General features: G+C 44.8%; 1 protein-coding gene across 3 annotated transcripts in view; it reads right to left on the bottom strand.

The window, feature by feature from the left end:
• CACNA2D3 (calcium voltage-gated channel auxiliary subunit alpha2delta 3) overlaps window positions 1–18259 on the bottom strand; it is a 1571161-nt gene that overhangs the window by 975903 nt on the left and 576999 nt on the right. The window lies entirely within an intron of this gene.

Below are 18259 nucleotides of genomic sequence, written 5' to 3'. Positions count from 1 at the left end.
CGCTTTCTACTGGGAGCCAGTGAAGTTGATATAGAATAGACTTGATATAATAAGTTGCTTTTGCACCTACCAAAATTCTCGCAGCAATACTTTGTACGAGCTGAAGGCATTTCACACTATATTGTGATATGCCATTGTATGGTGAATTGCAGTAGTTGATTCAGCTGGAGATTAGCACATGGAATACAGTAGCAAGATTGTGTTCATCAAGGAAATTGCATAGTTGGTGGATCATCGTGTCAAAATGATTTTCCACACAATAGTGGAGGAGGAGTAATTTAGTGAGCAGCCTATTGGATAATGATTCAATAGAAGTCCTAAAAACATGAGGTCAGAATTCCCTTCTATCGCTGACTTGGTGTGATCTTGAGCAAGTTACCTCCCTGGGCCTCTGGAACTCTGAAACAAACAAGGAATTTGCCTTTTCTAGTCAATACATTAACAAAGACTGAATGTAAGTTGATAATATATTGCCTTTTTTAATTGTTCATGGTATGTTACAATGAACAGAAGTAGAAGTATGATGCATGATGGAAAAAATGAATGATCTAAAAGTTGTCAGCTGCAAATGCCCGAGTTATGTCTCTTTTTCAGTAACCTGACTGTACTGTGAGAGAAAAGATTTCTAGTCAACTCACTATACCTAATAAATTGATGTGAAATTGAAATCCTGTCACTATGCTGCAGTACTCAGTATATCACTTCATGTGGAACTTACAGTGTACAAGAAACATACAAACTGAAAAAGTTGTAAAGATTTGTCTGGGTGAACATACCAAATTATATAGTTCCACAGAGATTACTAAGAAGCTAATACCCCTAAAATCATCCATCCTAAAATGACTTTCTGATCTTTTCTAACAACATATTAAGCACAGAGTGCTTCTGAAAGTCAGCAATAAGGAAATAAACATAAAAGACTATTTAGTTTTTCATATAGAATAGAATAGAAGATGAGCATAAGAAACTCCTTCCATCGTAAGAGAACACAGACTGCAAATTGAGCAAAGTAGGATTGTAAAGAAGTATAAAGAATGGAAAGAGCCAAAGTAGCAATAAATAAATAAATAAATAAATAAAATACTATGTAAAATGTGTATTAAAAAGCAAAATAATATATAGCAGTAGACTAACACGGTCATCATTCTACATAAGAAAGCAAAAGCTGAGCTCAAGAACAGAGCCTATCAGTTTTCTGTTTGCAATCAGATAAGCTTCATTTCAGATTCTAAGTCTTCCAATTACTTTTCCTTTGCCATGATTTTTTTTCTTCAGGAAATAAAACTTAAAAACTTTCATCGAAGTTACTAAAAGAAATCAAACATTTCTTTAGCATTCAGTTTTATAGTACATAAACACGTGGAGGGCAATTTTCAAAGGGAATCTAGCCACCTAAACACAGAAATGGAAGGCTAGACCCCTTGTTTGAAAAATGCCCTGCACAGAGCAGTTAACTATAGGCACTGTTGCGTCTGTCGGTCGCAGATGGCTGCGACCGCTCTGCCTTACCTCTTTTCTTCCTTTTTCTCTCTCCTTGGGCAAAATGGCTGCCTCTGGTGCCGAGGGTCTCAACGTCTCCAACCTAGCATGGGCATCCCAGTCCACCATGCTCACTCCTGTGGCCTCCCAAATACACGTCATGGCGGGAACCTCGGGGGGCGGCCCCACCACATGATGTCAATACCTCCGGGTATATCAAGCCTCCATTTCGCTACCAACTTTGAGTTAGCAAAGACTTCAGTTTAGCTTCTCTGACTGCTCTTAGCGGCACACTTAGACACCGCCTTCACTCCAAGGGCCTCACTCCTCTAGAAGCTCTAGACACCCGCTCCTCAGGGGTCTCTTGCTTCCAACTTCCCTTCGGGGCCTTTAGTAACTAAGACAACCATTCCTCGGGGGTCTTTCTCTCTCTCTTCTCCATTTCAGGATATCAGACTATCAGATACTCGCTCCTCAAGGGCCTACCAGCCTATGTATCCTGCACCACGGACCTTCGGTCCCACCATTAAATCATCAGGAAGACACCTTCATTCCTGTGAGTACCTCTACGATCCGGTGCTCCAGCTACCCCCACCAGCTGCGGTGTTACCCACATTGCTGGCTCCCGCCTATCGTGAACATCTGAGTGAGAATATACATCTGAGCCTGTGGAACATATTGGCACCTCGTGGATCAGTGCCTTACCTTCCTGCCTACAACATCTATCTACAGCAGTACAATAAAGCCCTTCATCCATACTGTGTTTGCTATCTGAGTTCAGCCTATCACTGTGGTTCCCCATGGGGCCCCTCCCCGTGGATGGAGTCATCTCCACAACGACCAAGGGTCCACAATGCCACAAACACAACAGGTACTCTACATATAAGCATTCCCTGAGGTGAAACTTGATCACACAGAAATAAAGATTAACAAATAAAACAAAAAACTAAAAATATATAAGATACCTTTGTATTGTACTAACTTAATACATTTCTTGACCAGCTTTCAAGAGCTAATACTGTCCACCTCAGGTCAGAAGAGAACGAGCATAAGAATATAAGAACCAGTATACTGGTCAACCCAAGGATACATTAAGTCCAGAAATATCCTGCTTTCAGCAGTGGCCAATCCATGTCACAAGCACCTGACAGGATCCCAAATAGTAAAAAGTAGGGATGTGAATCGGGCTTCGGACGATTGAAAATATCGGACGATATTTTCAAAATCGTCAGAAATCGGGGGCTCCCCCAAAACGATAGGAAAACCCCACGATATTGATCGTGGGGGTTCTCTTATCGTTTTGGGGGAGGGCGGGAAAAACGGCACACAAAAATATCCCCTAAACCCACCCCGACCCTTTACAACTAATCCCTTAGCTTCCCCCACCCTCCCGACCCCCCAAAAAACTTTTTACAGGTACCTGGTGGTCCAGTGGGGGTCCCTGGAGCCATTGGCCGGACCCTGTCACATGGTAGGAGCACTGGTAGGGGGCTACCGGTGCCATTGGCCGGACCCTGTCACATGGTAGGAGCACTGGATGGCCCACACCATCTTGTGCTCCTACCATGTGACAGGGGCTGACCAATGGCACCGGTAGCCCCTGTGACATAGTAAGGGCAAAGGCTATCGGTGCCATTTTGATTACTGGCAGCCGATGGCCCGAGTGCAGGAGATCACTCCTGGACCCCTGCTGGACCACCAGGGGCTTTTGGCAAGTCTTGGGGGACCCTCCTGACCCCCACAAGACTTGTCAAAAGTCCAGTGGGAGTCCGGGAGCGACCTCCTGCACTCAGGCCATCGGCTGCCAGTAATCAAAATGGCGCCGATAGCCTTTGCCCTTACTATGTCACAGAGGTTACCAGTGCCATTGGTCAGCCCCTGTCACTTGGTAGGAGCACAAGATGGCGCCGGCCATCCAGTGCTCCTACCATGTGACAGGTTCCAGCCAATGGCACGGATACCCTGTCACATGGTAAGGGCAAAGGGCCCTTACCCTTAACATCAAGCTAGGTTGAGAGAACATTGCACCAATCTCATTTTTGGGTGAGTTTCCTCTCTCCGTAGGTCATCAAATCTTCATAAGAGACCACTGTTCTGTTCGTATGTCTAACATTGAGTGTCAAAGTGGCCCCTAACCTCCTACACTAATACGTAAACCTCACCTCGAGTTACTAGGTGGGCCTCCCATAGGGATACAAATACCTATCTAGGAAGAAGGCATTATGGTTAGGTGCTCACTCTCTTTCATCTGAGCTCCCTGGGACCCCCAGTGGTTGTATGCAGGAAATACATCAGGGGTGGCATGTATTGCAAAGTGTGAAAATATTATCGCAATTTGCACTAACTTAGCTCTTCACATAGGTATTACTGCAAATTGCAATAAACTGTTTATTTGCATAAAACACACCCCTTTTGCTATCGCTATGCGATACTTATCGCATTTTGATAAATCCAGGCCTTAGTGAGTAATCTAACCTATGTCAGTCTATCTCACCTACAGCTCAGGATTGGGAACCTACATCCGGGACTCCCTATACCTCCGAGAGCTGCTAACATCTACCATTGTGGGACAGGTCTCCTCTGCCGAGGGCCCCCTGGACTGCTCTTACTGGATCACCTCACTACTGCCACCTCTGGTGGTATCATCCTGCTGTATAATAAAGACAAATGTTCTGTGTTTACGTGTCCTGAGTCTAGCCACGTACTCGAGGTGAGGTTTAGGTATTAGTGTAGTGGTTAGGGGCAAGATGAAGATCATCAGAATCTACATGGATTCTTTGTTCCAGAACATAAGAACATAAGATATGCCATACTGAGTCAGACCAAAGGTCCATCAAGCCCAGTATCCTGCCTCCAACAGTGGCCAACCAAGTCATAAGTACCTGGCATGGCAAGTACCCAAACACTGAGGGGCAGATTTTCAAAGGCTACGTGCGTAACATATGCGCATAACCTGAGAAAATCTGCCTCTGCGCGCGCCGAGCCTATTTTGCATAGGCTCGGCGGCTCGCGCAAGCCCCGGGACACGGGTATGTCCCGGGGCTTGCAAAAAGGGGCCGTTTGGGGCGTGGCCGGAGCATGGTGGTGGCTCGGGGAATGGCCGGGGGCATGACGGCGGTCCGGGATCGGGGTTGAGTGCAGCCTGTGCCGGGGCATGGCGCGCCGGCAACCGGCCGGCATGCACAAGTTACGTCTACCTCGGGCAGGCATAACTTTTGCTGCAAAGGTAGGGGAGGCAGTGCGCGCATGTTATAAAATCGGGCGTAGATTTATTTGCGCCAGGTTGCGCAAACAAATCTATACCCGCACATAAGATTTAAAATGTGTCCCTAAATGAATAGATCCCAAGCTACTAATCCTTATTGATTAATAGCAGTTTATGGACTTCTGCTCTAGGAACTTATCCAAACTTTTTTTAAACCCAGCTACACTAACTGCCATAACCACATCTTCTGGCAATGAATTTGAGAGCTTAACTACGCACTGAGGGGCAGATTTTAAAATCTGCGCACGCGGGGTGCATTTGTGCGCACTACCCGTCGCACACAAATGTACACCCGATTTTATAACATGCACGCACTGCCGCAAGCATGTTATAAAATCTAGAGTTGGCGCCCACAAGGGGGTGCACCGAGCCCTAGGGGAGCCCCGATGGCTTTCCCCGTTCCCTCCAAGGCCGCTCCAAAATCAGAGCGGCCTCGGAGGGAACTTTTCTTCCGCTCCACCCCACCTTCCCCTCCCTTCCCCTATCTAACCCATCCCCCAGCCTTACCTAAACACCCCCCCCCCCCACCTTGTTTCAATTATTTACGCCTGCCTCTGGCAGGCGTATCTTGCGTGCACCAGCGCCATTCCCCGGCACAGCTGCTGTGCCAGAGGCCTCGGTCCCGCCCCCGGACTGCCCCCAGACCGGCGCCATGCCCACAACCCGCCCCCTTCCCGCCCCTTTTTCAAAGCACCGGGACATACACACATCCTGGGCTTGCGCGCACTGCCGAGCCTATGCAAAATAGGCTCGGCGCACACAGGAGCAGGTTTTCGGGGTTATGCGCATTAGTGGGTATATGGTGGGTATACTATGATGTAGAATCAAGGCCCGTGCATGTGAATATGTGTGTGCATTTGCCAATTTGCGCACATGGATGTGGCAATTTTATATGTGCGTATACATGCGCCTGTTATAAAATCAGCTATATGCAGGTACGTATGCATGACTTTATACTGACACACGCACGTGCACACAAATGCCGCCTCGAACTTATAAGTGGGGAGGATTTTAGTAGATATGCACGCCGATGCAATTACCTGTTAACCCAGTTCATTTTCAGTTCTCCCGAGTAAAGGAGAGGACTTTCTAAACCCTCTAGCTAACTTGCCTCCCTTTTACACTAATAGCCCTGATCCTTAAAACTCCTCTGATTAGCCTAGTTTTTGTTATGTTATTACTTACACACCGTCCATAGCAGAAGTAAAGTTACGCGGTAGGGAACCACGGCACGCACTTGAGCGCGTAAATACTTACGCGCAGACTTCATGTTACAGATTCAGCCTGCCCATGCCCCACTCATACCCTGCCCATATCCCACCCATTCCCCGTCTCTTTTGGACTTTTTGATTTGTTCGCATACCAGGAGATACGTGCGTACTCGCCCGGTTTTATAAATCTGCGTGGCATGCTCCGGGCCGAGTCACGTGCAGATCTCCCCACTTTGGCATGTGTAGTACTTTTAAAATCCCCCCGTTAGATAGCTGGATATATTTAGAGACATGACCATGCCACTGAATATCCCTGCTAAGGCCTGGATTTTCTAAAATCGCAGGCCTTTGAGATTCACGCGGAACCGGGGGGTGGGGAGGAGAAGCGGGAGGTGGGCCTGCGAAAGCTGGCAGCGATCACACCACCGTGGTGTTATTGCTGCTGGCTTTCGCAAACCAATAGCACTACCGTGAAAGATGGTGCTACTGGGCGCACTACTGGTGGGGATAAGGGTTCTTACCTTTTCGCCGCCAGCGATGTCTCCGCCATGTCCGCCCCAGTGCCGCCCTGACTCCACCCCTTCCAGTGCCAACGCCGCCCCGACTCCGCCCCGATCTAGGTATCGCACATGAAAAGGGACTTTTCACATGCGATCCCATTAGAAAATGACCCCCTAAGTTAGTCAGAGTGACTGAATATGGACCTCTTTATTCTTATAGAAAGAATTTGTATCTGAGGGAGGTTTGGCCATTTTTTGTTATGGCTGGTGAAGCTGCTGGAGCAGAAACACAAAATAATTCCCTTAGGCAGAGCTGCTGACAGTTCCATGGCATCTTGTGAGTTGCCTTGTCAGCATTTCATTGGTTCCATTGACTTCAACGGACTTGTGGAGAGTGAATTGTCACAACAAGTTACATCAGTTCCACAGGATGTTTGTGAATTGCCAGCAGCTGTCATATATTCTTAACATGATTCCCAAAGAACATTGGAAGCTAAATGAATCTGGTAGCTATTTTGACTGAAAACAAAAAAAAAGATTTAACTAAGTACTTAATAATGAGTACTATTAACTTAAGATCCTGGCAGAAAAATACTTAGTAACATCAAACAAAAATCCTATATTCCCATTGACTGGAAATGCCATGAAAGCAAGCCATTACCTACTGATCCAAACACTTCCATGACACGCCTACATTAACCAGTGACATTTTAGGATTTTTCTCAGCCCCAGGCGCTGATATTTGGTTATAAATCTATTATTTTTGATTGTAAAATAAGGAAATTCAATAAAGAATAAATTAAATACAAAATATTATCCCAGTTTAGCTCCGAGACCTTAGAAAGCTTAGGAAATGAAGCAGACAACAATTCATACACAATCATGGAAATGGAAATAGAGAAAGCATACAAAACTCACAAGACCCAATTTAAGAATATTCTCAATGAAACAAGACGTTTTATATGATCTATAATATTTATGACTGTGCAAGGGAAAACTTTTATTCTTATCATTTTTCTATACTGGTGGATTTTAAAAGCCCTACGTGCACCAAAGCCAGGAGATATGCACATGTCTCAGGCTGGCGCATAGATTTTAAGAAGCGCCCGTGTATGCACACATGTTGCGGAACCGTAGGAGGGAGCACTAGGGGGCGCTCCCAATTCCGGGGATGAAGTGTACCCTTGGGCCACGATGCGCCCGCAGAGGGCTTCGGGAAGCACCTAGGCAGGCGAGGAGTGCCCAGGCATGAGCAGAAAGGCTGGAGATCAATGGCCCTGGCCACTGCCAAACCTGATGCATCAGAGAGACCCAGTGTTGTGCCTGTCAGTCACAGATGGCTATGACCTTTGTTGCTTACCTCCTTTCTTCCTACAACACCGAGTCTAGGGAGGATGGCCGCCTCCGCTTCCACATGCCAACCTCCATGGCATGCCCAGGATGGCATGGGGGCTCCTGGCAGCCATCTTGCATCCGAGGTAACTCTTCTTATACGTGTCATGCTGGGAACCTCTGGGGAGTCCCCACCGCATAACATCATCCACCTACGATACTTAAGCTCAGCTGACTATCGAAGCTACGAGTTAGCAAGTATTCCTGTCCTGCTTAATTCCACTTCTGGAACTTTGCTTCACTGTTCCTGTCTGGGTGAACTCGGTACCTGCTCCTCAGGGGCCTTGTTGCACCTAGGGCTATCCGCTCCTCGGAGAGCTATACCTTACCTGTCTCATCTTCCTTCCAGTGAACTTCAACACCATTCCTTGGACGACTCTCCAGTACTCCTGTTCCGGGTCTCCTCGGTGCCTACTCTAAACTGGCTTCTTCTGACTCTGAGTGAATACTGGACCTGCTCTTGCTTCATCTCTGCGGAGCACTATCGGATCAATACTGTCTTGTGCAACCATTACCACTGGCGTTCAGCCTACCCCACACTGCGGACCACTACCGGAGATCGCCTGCACAAAGCTTCACCAAGAGAAGGTATTTCCCCAGGTTACCCCGCTCTGCGGGCCACTACTGGATCTGTACTACTGTGTGCAACTTCCAGCTTCAGCCTCCAGCCTATCCTGCACTGTGGACCACTACCGGAGACCCATGAACATGAACGTGAATTGAAGGAGGACGTGAAGAATCCTGAGCAACACTGATGGACTTTTCCACCGAGCGCCCTACACACCTCAGCTGGATTGGTCGCGGACCGCTCAGACCACTGCGCACCCTACACGACCCAGCCGGGCTGGTTGCAGACCACGCAGGGACAGAACAAGCGGAGCCTCGGAGACTTGGAACATCAGGACGTGGAGACATCAGGACAAGAAGATATCGGACGAGATGAGAGACCAGGACGAAGACACTAGATCCCATGGAAAACAGAGTGTCAATGAGGAGCTGCAATCGAGGAGTCCAAAGGGAGGACTGACTTCTTGCAAAGGCGATGAGAGAATGAAGTCAGGCCCTTTTTATAGGGCTGAAGAGGAGGCTCCATAGTGAGGTCATCAGAAGCACCACTCCCTCACTGGCTCTAAGAGAGGGAGAGAGACGCGGCCTCATCCCTTAGGAAGAAGGGGCAGGATCATGGAGAGCGGCCATGCTGCCACTGAAGACGCTGAAGGCGCAGGAGAAGGAGAAAGGCCGTGGAGCAAGCCCCAATGCTAGAGGAGGCTTCCTGCTACAGGAGAGGCCCAGGATGAAGGCCCTTTCCCACGGGGAGGGGGGGAGGGCACAAGGTTACGTTGGCGGTCTCCGGACCGCATAGGAGTGCTACCAGCGGCCTCCTGGCTGCAGGGACTGCACCCGGGTGGCTCCCTGCCGCCGGGCAGGCAGAAGTAAATGTTGGCTGTCTCCAGATCGCATGGGGGCATTTCAGGGCGGCCTCCGGGCCGTGAGAAGGTAGCGTCTGTGGCCTCCTGGCCAGAGCATGAAGCAGTACCATAGCGGCTCCAGCTGCTTTGAAAGAGCAACGGCAGCCTCCGGGAGGCAGGAAGGCTGAAAAAAGAAGGTGGGAGGCTGCCCATGGCCCTAGCCATGGGCAGAATCACAACAGCGCATTTCCCTGTATGTGCATAAATTCAAAAGTCCAAAAAGGGGTGTGGTATGGGCATGGCATAGGCTTGTCGGGAGAATGCAGAGAATTGCGTGTAAATACTTACGCATACAAGCGTGCGCTGGTGAGTCCCCACCACGTAACATTATTTCTGGTATTGCTGGCATGTAATTCCAAAAATTACCTATTGCTAGCATGTAAATCAAAAAATTACGAAATCAGGGCTAGTCAGCAGGGTTTAAAGGTCAGGTTTAACAGTGGAGAAGGGAGCACTTAAAACTAAGTCCTACCTCTACACTGAGCGAACTGGGAAAAGGGTAAGCAGCCTCGGCGTGCACCCATTATAAAATTACCCCCACTTAGGCGGTTAATACGACATTTGCACACACATGCACACGTCTATATAGAATTGAGCGCACATGTATACCCATAAGTGCATGTATGTTATAAAATCACCATGTCCATGTGAGCAAGTCGGGGTGTACATGCACGTGAGTCTTAAAATTCATCTGTAAGGTTTTTTATATTGCATTTTAAAATTTTGTTTCGCTTCATTATGTGCATAATATACATTTGTACATGTTTTAAATGTATACATATAAAATTGATTTTATAGGCATAAATACAATTTTAGATTAAATAAAAGATTTATGTTCATAAAATAACCAAACCAAACAAAATTAATTGCATATCTGTAATAATACTCTCCTTTGAACTTTATCAATCTGGTGCTGATGGAATACAAAGGCCTTTGCAAATTTCTCTGAGGCAGCAATATTACTCCAAACCTTTCCCCTCCTCTGTTTGGATGAACACTACCAAATTACTCTAACCATTATTTTATATTGAACAGATGGTATTATGAGATTTTTGATAAAGAACAACAATCTCTCAGCACGGGTAGCAAAGGGGTCACTGGAACCAAGATTAACAATTGATTATTTTTAATGGACCATGACAGTAATAAACAACGAAGGCCGGGAGAGAGATTTTACTGTCCTTTTAATCCTACTGACACCAATAGCTTTAACAGACTTCCAAAAAAAAGCATTAATATCTTTCAAGCATCACAAAGCCTATCTTTTTGTGAAAGTGAGAGGCTCCCCACATGGAGTGGTTGGTTCATCTCTTAGGCAGCAGCAATGCCTTCTACCCCCTGGTGTGGATGGACAGACCAGAAAGGCCATATGGTTTGTCTGCAATCATGCTTTGATGTTTCTTTTGTTTCTACTCATGACACAATTAAAAGCTGAGGTGAGTAAAGAGAAGAAAACTATGCTATTGCAAGAAAGATGACCTGCCAAAGCTTTATCCTATAAAATCTCCACTCTGTAAAATCTTTTTTTTTTTTTAGGGAAATTAAATGGTAGCTGATAGAATGGTCAATGGGAGCTCAGCTTTCCTTTGCCTCTGCTTCTTATATCATATCCTCTCTCATCAGCTTCTTCAGACATTATCCAAATGCTGAAATGGGCTATGATAAAAAAAGAGAGGAGGGGACTTTTTAAAATCAGATACATCTATATTTTTACTGAAATGGATCCATTTTAGCAAAAAGGACCCTAGCAAGTAATGGGTGATGATTAAAAAACTTAAATATTTGTATTCAGTTTGCAAAATTGTGACCCCATGCTCTTTTTTCTCACTAGACAGCAGTCCGCAACATTTGCATGAATTCTACTTAGTTATTTGCAGGGTCATTCTTTATTATGCGATGAGCCGGTATCGCGTGCGGTATTATTCAAATTAGGGGAAGGGGAGAAGTGTGGGCGGGGTTTGGGCAGAGTTATGTCCCAGTAGCGCAGCGGGAGATAATGTTTTTCACATTATCGCTAGCAGCACCGCAGAAAATAACACCACCTTTTCCTGTGGCGCTATGGGGGCGATAGTGTGCGGTGTGGCTGCACCGCGGCAGGTGAAACCACATGGTAAGAGCACTGGATGGCCGGCGCCATCTTTAAAAATGGCGCTGGCCGTCCAGTGCTCCTACCATGTGACAGGGGCCGGCCAATGGCACGGTTACCCTGTCACATGGTAAGGGCAAAGGGCCATCGGTGCCATTTTTATTAGTGGCAGCCGATGGCTCGAGAGCGGGAGATCGCTCCCGGGCCCACTGGACCACCAGGTAATTTAAAAAAAATTTGGGGGGGGTCGGGAGGGTAGTGGAGGCTAAGGGAGTGGTTTTAAAGGGTCGGGGTGGGTTTTTTGTTTATCGGCTGACAGCCCGAGCACGAGAGAATGCTCCCGGGACCCCCGCTGGACCACCAGGTAATTTTAAAACATTTTGGGGGGGGGGGGTCGGGAGGGTGGTGGAGGCTAAGGGAGCGGTTTTAAAGGGTCAGGGTGGGTTTTTAGGTTGTGTCCTAACTCCCGTTAGTGTGAACTAACCCGATTAACGATTTTTTCATGATAAATCGGTAGAATTTCTATTGATCGCACTCTTTAACGATTAATGATGATTTAAAAAATATCGGACGATATTTTAAATCGTCAAAAAATGATTCACATCCCTAGTGACAAATGCTATACACACAAGTGATATCCTAAAGGAATGATATACCATCAAGATACTTAGGCCAACCTGAAAATGCTGTTCCAGTCCATTATATATGCATATACACATTTTTATTTGTTTTTAAAGTATTCTGCATTTATAAAGTGCCCTAGTTCAGGGTGCCTGGTGATGATTACAAAATGAACTTGAGAAGGAGAATCAATAAAATATAAAACTTGGAAAAGCAAGTAATTACATCCAAAATCCAATGAAGTGAAAACCAGATTATAAAGATGGGCTTTCAGTTTTGATGGCTATTTACATAGTTTCTTGGGTATCATGTGGTAGCTTTTTTTTTTTTAAAGATGGAAGAGCTAAAAAGGAGAAGTATGAAATTGAGAAGGGGATAAAATGACTGCATGGGGTAGTAAGAAATGTGTAGTTCCAGGAATGGAGAAAAGCACAGGGAATTAGCAGAGGCAGAAAAAAATAAGGTAGAGCAAGGCCAGGCAAGCATTTGGATGTGAATAAGAGAATCTTGAACTGTCGTCAAGACTGATAGGTAACCAATGAAGCAAGCCCAGCAAAGGAGAGGCATGCATCATCTTTGTGAAATGAGAACACCAACACAGGCTGTTGAGTATTGAAGGAAGCAAAAAGAAGAGTCAGGTAAACTTGCAAGGAGAGCATTTCAATGGTTGAGACTGGGTGTAAATAAATCTTGTAAAAGAGCAAGACACGTCAAGAGAAAAGGATGTAGTTTGTGAATATTATAACTAGTGATGAAGTGAGAAGCAAAGGATTTTAGATATGTGAGGGGGGGGGGAAGAGAATGTCAAAGATTCCTAGCAGAGTCATGTTTTGGATAAGTTAATCCAACACCTTTTCATGCTTGGTGCATTTTAATAAACAGTGGGGTAAATTTTCAAAGGCTTTATCTGCATTTGGATGTGAAAAAACCAGAGATTACATGGGTAGAATGGCTAAATACATGCATGGATTTTCGGTCACCTAACACCACATTTATAATTTCACAGGGAAGATACATTTCAAACAACTCTGCATGGCCCCATATACGTGTTTATATGGCCGTGCGGTCTACTACAGCATTTTATATTTTGCACTTATCAGGTACGTGCAAATTATAAAATACATGTATTTCTGCCCCCCAACCTACTCGTGTGTGTTTGGTTATACACGAACACCTGCAATGCATTGAAAATATGTAATTTTTCTACCTATTTTATAAACATATGTACATATATTTTCACACACAAAAAAAACTTGATTACCCTGCTTGACATACAGAAGTCATATATTTTAAAACATGCACATGTTATTCAAATCACCAGCTTGCCAACACCTCCACCAGGTCACCCAATCCTTCTTCAGGTCCTCCTCCTAGTTCTTCACCCTGAATTCCATCCAATTCAAACAGATTTCCCACATAACCAGTAACAGTCAACAGATGATTCTGATATCAATTGTGCAAGATAATTGGCAGGTGTAAAATTACATAAATAAATTGCCAAATGTTCTCTCATAAATCTCTTATAAAATAGCAACTTACATACGCACCTCTTAACCCTGACCTGAAACACTCCTAGACCGCCCCTTTTCTACACATGTAAATCTGCCCGCAAATCCGAAAATGTGTATTTTTTATGTTTATAAACTCCTATGAAAATTCACCCCAATGTGCATACTTATTGCAGCAGTAAGAAAAGGTTTTTCTAGGAGCATGGCCATGTGTGTGTTTTACGCTCTTATGTGAGATAAAGTATGTGCATGCTTTTACCAAGCTGGAAATTCATAGAAACATAGAAATGACGGCAGAAGAAGACCTATCGGCCCATCCAGTCTGCCCAGCAAGCCTCACACTTCTTTTTTTCTCATACTTATCTGTTTCTCTTGGCTCCTAGTAACCTTTGGTTCTATTTCCCTTTCATCCCCACCATTAATGCAGAGAGCCGTGATGGAGCTGCATCCAAGTGAAATATCAAGCTTGATTAGTTAGGGGTAGTAACCGCTGCAATAAGCAAGCTACACACATATTTATTTACCCAGACTATGTCATTCAGCCCTTATTGTTGTTTTTCTTCTCCCCCTGCCGTTGTAGCAGAGAGCTATGCTGGATAAGCGTGAACTATTAGTTTTACTTCACCCCTGCCATTGAAGCAGAGAGCTATGCTGGATATGCGTGAAGTATTAGTTTTACTTCTTCCCTGCCGTTGAAGCAGAGAGCTATGCTGGATATGCGTGAACTATTAGTTTTACTTCTCCCTGCCGTTGAAGCAGAGAGCTATGCTGGATATGTGTGAACTATTAGTTTTACTTCTCCCCTGCCGTTGAAGCAGAGAGCTATGCTGGATATGTGTGAACTATTAGTTTTACTTCTCCCCTGCCGTTGAAGCAGAGAGCTAATTTGGATATGTATTGAAAGTGAAGTATGCATTGAAAGCCACATTATCTATTAACAAATATTGAATAAGCCTAATAATTGGTAATACCTATAGCTTATGAACTCTTCGTTAATTTTACATACTCTTGCCCACCCCTGGTTTTTTTTTGGTTTTTTTTAAATATGGAGATGGCAGGCCTCCATCCTTCCGCTCCGTGAAGGTGGAACACCAACCACTGGCCACTGGCATCCCACTCCGTGAATGCCTCTGTGGCTACTGCCGCTCCGTGCAGTGTATTGCTGCCTCCTCTTTATACACTTCCTCTAGACCTGATGGATCCACAGTGTTTATCCCACGCCCCTTTGAAGTCCTTCACAGTTTTGGACTTCACCACTTCTTCCGGAAGGGCATTCCAGGTATCCACCACTCTCTCCGTGAAGAAATATTTCCTGACATTGGTTCTTAGTCTTCCTCCCTGAAGCCTCAGCTCGTGACCTCTGGTTCTGCTGATTTTTTTCTGACGGAAAAGGTTTGTTGTCTTTGGATCGTTAAAGTTTTTCAAGTATCTGAAGGTCTGAATCATATCACCCCTGCTCCTCCTTTCCTCCAGGGTGTACATATTTAGATTCTTCAATCTCTCTTCGTATGACATCCGATGAAGACCCTCCACCTTCTTGGTCGCTCTTCTCTGTACCGCTTTCATCTTGTCTCTGTCTCTTTGTAGATACGGTCTCCAGAACTGAACACAGTACTCCAGGTGAGGCCTCACCAAGGACCTGTACAAGGGGATAATCACTTCCCTTTTCTTACTCGATATTCCTCTCTCTATGTAGCCCAGCATTCTTCTGGCTTTTGCTATCGCCTTGTCGCATTGTTTCGCAGACTTCATATCATTAGACACTATAACCCCCAGGTCCCCTCTCCTGCTCCGTGCACATCAGCCCCCCCCCCCCCCCCCCCATCGAATACAGTTCATTCGGATTTTTACTCCCCATATGCATGACTTTGCACTTCTTGGCATTGAATCTCAGCTGCCATATCTTCGACCACTCTTCCAGTTTCCTTAAATCCCGTCTCATTCTCTCCACTCCTTCCGGCGTGTCCACTCTGTTGCAGATCTTAGTGTCGTCTGCAAAAAGACAAATCTTACCTTCTATCCCGTCCGCAATGTCGCTCACAAAGATATTGAATAGGACCGGTCCCAACACCGATCCTTGCGGTATACCACTTAAAACCGCTTTCTCTTCAGAGAGAGTTCCATTTACCATCACACATTGTCTTCTGTCCGTCAACCAGTTGCAATCCAGGTCACCAACTCGGCACTCACTCCTAAGCTTCTCGTTTTATTCACCAGTCTCCTGTGTGGAACCGTATCAAAAGCTTTTCTGAAATCTAAGTAGATGACATCGAGTGCTCTTCCTCGATCCAATTCCTTGGTTACCCAGTCAAAAAAGTCAATCAGATTTGTCTGACAGGATCTTCCCCTGGTGAATCCATGCTGCCTCTGGTCCAGCAATTATCTGGACTGTAGATAGTTCACTATTCGCTCTTTCAACAGTGACTCCATTACTTTTCCCACCACCGAAGTGAGGCTAACTGGTCTGTAGTTACCAGCCTCCTCTCTGTTCCCACTCTTGTGAAGCGGGACCACCACCGCTCTTCTCCAATCACTCGGCACCACTCCCATTTCTAGGGATCTATTGAACAGGTCACACAGCGGACCCGCCAGCACATCTCTGAGCTCCATCAGTATCCTTGGATGAATCCCATCATGTCCCATGGCTTTGTCCACTTTCAGATTCTTTAGCTCTTCCCATACATTTTCTACTGTAAAAGGGTTTTCTTCTATTCCACTTCCTTCCAGTTTCTTGTTGTGTAGAGATGGTCCTTCTCCAGGGTCTTCTTTAGTGAACACAGAACTGAAGTATTCGTTTAATATTTCTGCCATTTCTTTGTCACTCTCCATGCATTGATCATTTCCACCTTTCAATTTCACTATACCACTTTGAACTTTTTCACTGATGTATCTGAAAAATGTTTTGTTACCATTCTTTATCTCCTTGGCAATCATCTCTTCCGCTTGACTTTTTGCCGACTTTATTGATTTCTTCATCTCCCTCAGTTGACTCAAATATTGTTCTTTGTGCTCATCCCTTTGGGATCTTTTATATTTCTTGAACGCTGTTCTTTTAGCCTTAATTTTGTCAGCCACCTCCTTTGAGAACCAGATAGGTTTCATTTTTCTTTTGCTTTTCTTTACATTTCTAACATATATAGTAGTTGCCTTGGTAATTGCTCCTTTTAGATTGGTCCACTGCTGATCCACATCTCTCTAGTTCTCCCAGCCTTTTAGTTCTTCCTCTAGGTACTTCCCCATTTCTTCAAAGTCCGTGTTTTTGAACTGTAAAATTCGGGTCTTTGAGCTTCTTTTCCATATTTTTTTAGTGATATTAAACCATACCGTTTGATGATCACTGGTGCTGAGGTGGGCGCCCACCTGGACATCAGAGACATTATCTCCATTAGTGAGCACTAAGTCGAGTATAGTTCCTTCTCTAGTGGGTTCATTTACCATTTGTTTGAACAAAGTTACTTGCATGGCATCCACTATCGCTCTACTATTTTTAGATTCTGCAGATGGGATTTTCCAGTCTACATCTGGCATATTAAAGTCACCAACAATCACCACTTCTCCCTTCTTTCCTATCTTAAGGATGTCTTCAACCAGGTCTCTGTCCAGCTCTTCTTTTTGGTTTGGAGGCCTGTAAACCACTCCAATATAAATGGACGCTCCGTCATCTTTTTTTAGGACGACCCATAGTGCTTCTTCATTGCCCCAACTTCCTTGCAGCTCAGATGCTTGGATATTGTTTCTGACATAAAGAGCCACACCACCCTCTTTTCTATCCACTCTGTCTTTCCTTAACAAGTTATAGCCTGGTATTGCTGTATCCCAATCATGAGATTCTGTGAACCATGTTTCTGTGATAGCAACAATGTCCAATTTTGCCTCTGTCATTAGGGCCTGCAGATCTGGGATTTTATTTCCCAAACTATGAGCATTTGTGGTCATAGCTTTCCAGGTTCCCTCTTTAAGGTTATTGCTTTTCCTGGACTCCTTATGAGACTTTAGTTGAGATTTGTTATTCACTTCACTCTTTCCTTTTGCAGTTTTGCCACTGATGACAGAGTCCTCCATCTCAATTTGCTTTATCCTTTGGTTATGGATCTTGAAATTCTGCATGCATTGGGTTTTTTTTTCTCTTTTCTGGTAACAGTTCAATGTTTTTCTCTAGAACTTCATGTACTCTACTTGAGTAACCCCTGTTTATACCATAAGGGATCCCGACAGTTTTTAAAATTTACGCTAAAGAGGTAAAACTGCCAGTGGAGATAGCTGTTGTATGAGAGGAGAACTGATCAAAAACAGCTGTTTTATGCAATTATCAAAGATATTTTATGTTCACTTATAACTTATAACTCTAGAATGGCTAATCTTGTATACTCTAAACTTAACAAAATTACCCAATGCCATTCAAAGATGGCAGATCATTTTTTATTTGATTATTTTGGGGGCTTCCATTGACTAGGATTACTTTGCTTTTCAGATAAAAACAAAAATGGTTCCACTATTTTGTTTGAAAATAAACAATATTTTTCACCCAGAAATGTTGTACCAAATAATTTGAAAATAAACACTGCATTTACAAAAAGAATAAACCAGGTGAAAGATGCTACTTTGGCTGAAATATACCAAAAATATGTCATGGTAAAGCATGGCTAACTGAGCTCCTGGCTAAAATATATGTTTGTGTGAGGGGGGGGGGGGGGCAGACGGAGAGGGAGGCAGACCACCAGTGACCTC

This window comes from Rhinatrema bivittatum, chromosome 4 (genome assembly GCF_901001135.1).
Source record: "Rhinatrema bivittatum chromosome 4, aRhiBiv1.1, whole genome shotgun sequence".
Classification (NCBI taxonomy): domain Eukaryota; kingdom Metazoa; phylum Chordata; class Amphibia; order Gymnophiona; family Rhinatrematidae; genus Rhinatrema; species Rhinatrema bivittatum.
The sequence above is the reverse complement of the archived record's forward strand: the minus strand, read 5'-3'. Positions and strand labels throughout refer to the sequence as shown.